The sequence below is a fragment of the Myotis daubentonii genome, chromosome 6 (assembly GCF_963259705.1).
Source record: "Myotis daubentonii chromosome 6, mMyoDau2.1, whole genome shotgun sequence".
NCBI classification, from domain to species: domain Eukaryota; kingdom Metazoa; phylum Chordata; class Mammalia; order Chiroptera; family Vespertilionidae; genus Myotis; species Myotis daubentonii.
In genome coordinates this window covers 87442711-87448710 of record NC_081845.1, presented here as the reverse complement: position 1 = coordinate 87448710, position 6000 = coordinate 87442711, and the positions used below count along the sequence as shown (strand labels likewise).

Here is a 6000-nt window from a genome sequence, read left to right as displayed (position 1 = left end):
GGAATCCTGTCTCGTCACTGACCAGCTGTGTAAGCCTGGGAATGTGACTTCGCCTTCTGTGCCTCAGCTTCTGCCTTTGTAAATGGAGATAATAGCCCTACCCACCTCGTAGGGTTATTGTGAGAATGAAATGCGTCCTAGGCCTGGGATGTGCTATGGCTCCAAAGTAAGATGTGTTGTTTTGTTCTTATGGCAGCTGCTATTGCTGTATCGGAAAGGACACTTTCCAATAACAGTATCCCAATAAATGGCACTGAGAGTCCTGCCCCCAACAATTTCACAGAGAGATACCTGAAAGGTTCCAGCAGGACCCTGGTTTGCTTGACATCCACCCACCCAAGAGGGCAAATACACAGGATCTGGGCCTGGACAGGTCCCACTAACATTACAACTACTGTCTGCACTCAAAGCCAAGAAATGGAGCAAGTGATACAGAACCACCCACGAGGGAGGCGGCCTCCTCCCTGAAGACCCTTTTCTTCCAAGCCCCATTGGAAGGCCTTCCAGAACAAGAAATCCTCTCCCCAGGCCCCAGCACTGACACTCTGAGCACCAATCCCTGAAGCGCCCCGAGCTCACAGGCCACAGAAGCAACAAGTGTCTGCCCACCCCCACCTGCCTCAGGTGATCTGGGCCGGGAGAGCCTTCAGGAGCCACTGCCTTCCGGCGTCCACCCACAGCAGGGGCCTCCCTTGGTCCTGGGCACTCCTCCACCGTCCCTCGCCTCTCCCCACCCCGACACACAGGGCCAGATGGGAAATGTTTGGGCGGGGGAGGGTGGGAGGGAGGACGGAGACGGGCACGGGGCTCTGAGTGAGGCATCTGTCCCCAGCGCAGCCCTCCCCCTGGGATCTGGGGCCTTTCCTCACCCGGACTTCCCCCTCCCAACCCAAACACGCACCTCCGCCACCACCTCAGTCCCCTCCGTTCTCCGGGGCAAAAACATTGAGTTTTGTTTACAGTCTAATATCTCCGAAGAATTGAGTCTACTTTGCATTTCTCTAGGCCGCGTGGATCCGGCTTGGGGCCCCTTGTTCACCGGTGCGCAGAGCACTGTAAGGGAAATTCCCCTTCCGAAGAGGGAGGCAGCGATCGCCCCGGGTGGCCGTGCACAAAGCCCAGAAGAAGCCGCCCCACACCCCCGCCCCGGCTCAAACGCCCACCCCGACCCCCACACGGCGGGGACCGGGAGCGAGGCGAGGAGGGGCACAGACCGGCACCGGCTCCGGCCCCGACCACTGCCCGCGTGGAGCGCAGCCCGCCGGGAGCCAGTGAACCGTGTGGGAGCAGGGCTGGCCGTACCTCCAGACTCCAGAGAAGGGCTGGGGTTTGCAAAGCACGTCACAGAATTCAAGAGGCCAGGGTGAATTCCTGGGGTCTCTCCATCTCCCCCCCGCCCCCCGCCTTTTCAGGTCCACAGTCCCACGTCTTTCCCCGGTGTCCCCACTTTGCTTCCCCTAAAGTTGGGTCCACGTGGTCTCCTCTCGCTCCCGGCCGGCAGCCGGGCCCGGTGAAAGCTGCTGCACCTGCTTTAGGCGAATTATGGTAGCGCTAGAAGTTGGTCTCCCCTCCCTCCCTCCGCCGCCTGCTCGCTCGCTCCCTCCCTCCGCCCAGGCTCTCGGCGCGCTCCCTCCTTCCCCCTCCGCCCGCCTCCCCGCCTCCGCCCGCCCCGCCTGCGCACCGCCCGCTCGCAGCCACTCGCAGCCGGGCTCAGTCGCAGCCCCTCGGAGTCCGGAGCCGGTCGCCCCTGCGGACCGGACAGTGCGCCCGGCGGCCGGGACGGAGCCCCCATCCAGCGAGGAGGGCGCGGCGCAGGCGGCGGCGGCGCGGCGGGGAGGAGCCCGGGCCGGAACCAGGGCTGGGCCGGGGGCGGGGACGCCGGGGTCCCGGAGCCGCGGAGCCGGAGCAGCGAACCAGCGTCGCGGGAGGACCGGGAAGGAGGAGCGCCGCCGGAGCCAGCCGAGCTGCCCGCAAAGTGCGATGCCCCGGCGGGGCTAGGGCGCGCGGCGGCAGGCGCGGCGCGGAGGGAGGACGCTCCGGAGCTGCGCGGCGCTGGGCGGCGCGGACGGGCAGCCCCAGCGGGCGGCGGCGGGCCCGGGCTGCGACCCGAGCGAGCCCCATGCCCCGCGCGGGCTGACGGGCCGGAGCCCGCACGGAGCGGCCGGGCCGGACAGGTAGGTGGCGGGCCGAGCCCGGGGACGAGGAGTGGGGGCTGGGCCGGCGACCAGACCAACTCCCGAGCTCGCGCACTCTCTCGCCCGCTCCCTGGCTCACTTTGTGTTTGCAAACTGCCCGCCGGAGCCGCGCCGGGAGGAGCCGGGCCCAGGCCGGCACACTTTGTTCCAGCCCGAGCCGGCTGCTCGCCCTGACCCCGCGCGGCCGCGACACCCGCCCCGGGCCGGGCCCTCGCGGCCCCGAGCTGCGTGGGGAACAGGTGGGGGCTCCGGCGCGGCGGCGGCGGGGGGGGGGCAGCCGGAGTCGGCCGGAGGGGGGGCTGGAAAGGGTACCGAGGCCCGCCCTTCCCCAAGAATCCGGGCTCCGCCCCCTCCCGGCCTGACCGCTGGGAATGGGGTGTAAGGGGGCGCGACACCCCCGCCCGCCCGGAGTCAGACAAAGAATACTTCCCGGCCCCGACTTTCCTGAGCTGGGGAGGGAAGTGGGGAAGTGAGTTCCTCCAACCTCAGCCGGCCCAGGACTCCCCACAACTGGCCGAGGCAGATGGGGGGCCGCGGTCCCAACCTCCGCGTCGCCTCGGGTCTGGAGGGGGACTCGTGTTGCCGGGGTCGCACCTGGGAGGGTCCGGGGTCAGGCCGTCTCGCCCCATCCCTCGGTCAGCTCGGAGGTGGAGCGGAAAACTTCTGAGGACTTGAGTGCGCGTGGAGCGGGTCCTGTGATTCTGGCGCTCGTGGTGGAGCGGGGGACGGACCTGGCCCTGTACCTGCATCACCCCATTCAGGGAGAGCTCTTACCTCGCCGTGTGTGTGGGGGGTGGGGGGGGCAGGGTTCGGAGCCCACCCGGAAATTGCCCTGAGGCCAGCGGGACCCTCCCTCAGACTGAGGACTAGGGTCTCCTTTGGACGCCCCCCACACACACCTCTCTTTGACCCGCGGTCACCCCGCTCCCGCCTTGCCGCCCCCCATCCACGTCAAACAAACTTGAGCCCCGGCCGAGCCTGTGACGCTGGGGCGCCCTGAGCGACATGGGGTCCCGGACTCCCCGGCAAGGGGCCGTGTGATTTCGTGGGACGCGGATTCTGAGGCCGCGGCCGTCAGGGCGGCAGATTCCTCTCCTCCAACTGGGGGGACCCCGTGAACACACCGGAGCCCGCTCGGACTCTCTAGGTTGGGAGAAGAGGATATGGGATCGCGGAAAACCCGAGCTCACAGAGCACCTGGCCGGTCCCTCTGCACCCCGTCCCTATTCCGACCCCGCTTGGCCGATTTCCGCCCTCGCTGGGCGCCTGGGGTTTAAGGCGGCTGGAGGTCACCGTGCGCCTGGCACCCCAGCTCCGGGCCTCCCTGCAGGTTGACCTCGGAGCCTGGAGCTGGAGCTGGGGTGTGTGTGGAGGAGTCAGCCCGCGTCTGGAGCTGCGCCCGCCACGGTTCCCATAAAAGCCCAGGAGCGTTTTGGCCAATGCGGGTTTTTACTTGCACTTCAGCACCTTCATACCACCTTCCAAAGCCCCACCTGCGTCCCCACACTGACCTGTGATGGGTCCGGGATTGAGGGCCACGGGAGTGAAGCTTGCGGGCGAGTAAGGTTGGAGCCTGAGGTTGGGCCGGCTGCCCGCCTCTCCCACACAGAAAGAGGCTCGGGGTGCTCTCTGCGGCCTGTAGCCTCCGCAGGGTCCAGCCAGCCCCACAGGACTCGGCAGTGGAGACCACCGCACTGAGAATTTGAACCCAGAAACGCGCTTTCTTTGGAGAATGGGGACTGAACCCTGTGGATGTTGGGCATTTCAAGCTCCTGACGTTCCTCTCGAGCCATCCAGTGGGTTTAGGGCCCCAGAGGGCAGAAGGCTGGGCTGTGCGGGCCCAGCTGGGGAAGGAGAGTCACTTGCCTCAGACAACCCCTGCCCGACTCCTTCCTGGGGAAGGGGAAGTCTGCAGGCTTGTTGCTGTTGTTTTTTGTTTGTTTGTTTTAAACTTGAGAAACTTTGTCTCCGCCTGGGTTCCAGGGCTCTTTGTCACCTGGCCGGCTGGAGGGAGAGCTGAGAACTGCTACCAGCACCTGGGCACCAGTAGATCTAAGCCTTCCCAAACCAGGCCTGTGCCTTGGGGGTGGAGGGGAGGGCTCCCCATCTGGTGTGACTCTGGTTCTTGCCAATGGGGCAAGGTGGCATGGGGAGGAAGTGGCACTGTGGGTGCCCCCCTACACACACACACACACACACACACACACACACACACACACACACTCAGGACCCCACCAAGATCTGAGTCACTCCTTCTGGCCCCTTCAATCACTACCTTACTCTGGCCCCAGCCTTGGCACTGAGTTGTGGGAGACCATGGGAACCTTCTGGCACTGAGCGCTGGGCCCCTGGGTGGGGTTTTCTGTCCTCGCAGTCCTGGGCAGGTTTCCCAGGAGTTATAGAGTTGGGGAACCCCTGAGCCCTGCGGGGAGAAAGGCCTGACAGCAGTGCTGGGGAATGCCAGGGCAGGGCAGGTTGGGCCCAGCTTGCAAAAGGACTTGCCCCTGTTTTTTTTTTCCCTGTGTAGGTGCCTTTCTTACACCTAGACACCCCCACCCACCCCCTTTCCTCTGCCTCTGGCCAGAAACTTCCTTTCTGGCTGCTGGCAGGTAGGTCCCTTCTTGCCAGGAATGTGCATATCCTGCTGGGCCCCTACTCCAAACACACCTCTTCCTTGGGGGGGGGGGGAGGAAGGCAGGGGGACTTGGGGGGCTTCCTTTGAACCAGTAAATCCCCAAATGTTTGCTGAGCCCCTACTCTGTCTGGGCAGGTACCAGGCTGGGCACTGGAGTGCCCAAGCAGTGAAGGCTGGGGTTTGCTCTCCGGACCTCACATTGTGGGAGTAGGAGAGACAGATAAGATATCGCATAGGGAGAGGAGGGTGGGAGCAGGGTGTCTGTTCTAGAAGAGAGGTGTGAGGTGCAAGGGGAGGGAAGGTCATCTCCCCAAGATGGCTTCCCTGCTCCACCTCACCTGGAGCTGGACTGGCCTTACCTGCGTCCTCACCCATCACTGCCCCACTGCCTTGGTGGCTTTTCTGTCTCTCCAGCCGAAGTGCAAGCCCCTCCACCCTGTCCCCAAGCAGGCACAATGTCTACTTTTCTAATAGCCCAAACTGCAAAATAAGCATTTCTCCCATCCAAGGAGCTCGGCAGTTTCCCGTCATGATCTTCCAACTCTCCCGGCTTCCCAGACCAAGGCAGGGCAGGCACCATTTGGGACAGGATTCCGGGACTCCTTTGGCTGGAATGCCTTCCTCCCACTGGGTTCCAGAACTCACCCGGGAACCCGGGGCAAGGAACTCGGCCTCCCAGGGCAGATCATGGGTCGGAGTGGGAAAGGCTTTGGAACTTGCCGGTGGTCATGGGATTCTGGGGGACTTAATTAAGCTCTTGGAGCCTCAGTTTTCTTACGTGTAAAGTAGGTCAATAATACCCATGTAGAGCCCTTTGGGGAGTTGAATTGGAGAGCAGATGTAAAGTACCTAGCACAGTGCCTGGCACATGGTAGCTCTGACCAAGGGGTGGCTTTTATTATTAGAGTCCCAGCACTGCCCGGCCACACAATGGACCAAATCCTGGAAATGCTCGAGTGCCATCCTCCATTTTATGGAGTGGGAAGAAGTATCCCCGAGAGAAGCAGCAACTTGACGGAGGGTGCACAGCTAGTTAGTGTACGGGCAGGGACTAAAATTTGGCGCCTCTAACCCCCAGTGTAAGAGTGGGGCTTGAGCCTCTGCTGCGGGGAGGAGGGGAGAGAGAAGGGCATGGGAGGTCCTGCTGATTTCCCCCTCCCTCCTTCACAA

At 63.8% G+C, this 6000-nt stretch overlaps 1 protein-coding gene across 7 annotated transcripts in view; it reads left to right on the top strand.

Moving 5' to 3' along the window:
* The first annotated feature begins 1676 nt into the window (after positions 1 to 1676).
* Positions 1677 to 6000, top strand: part of FOXP4 (forkhead box P4) — a 53129-nt gene continuing 48805 nt past the window's right edge. For 2 of the 7 annotated variants that reach the window (XM_059701740.1, XM_059701741.1), the window contains exon 1: positions 1677 to 2174. The gene's annotated coding sequence lies outside the window, so the exon portion shown is untranslated. The remainder of the gene's footprint in view (positions 2175 to 6000) is intronic. The other 5 variants (XM_059701742.1, XM_059701737.1, XM_059701739.1 and 2 more) reach the window with 3 other exon arrangements.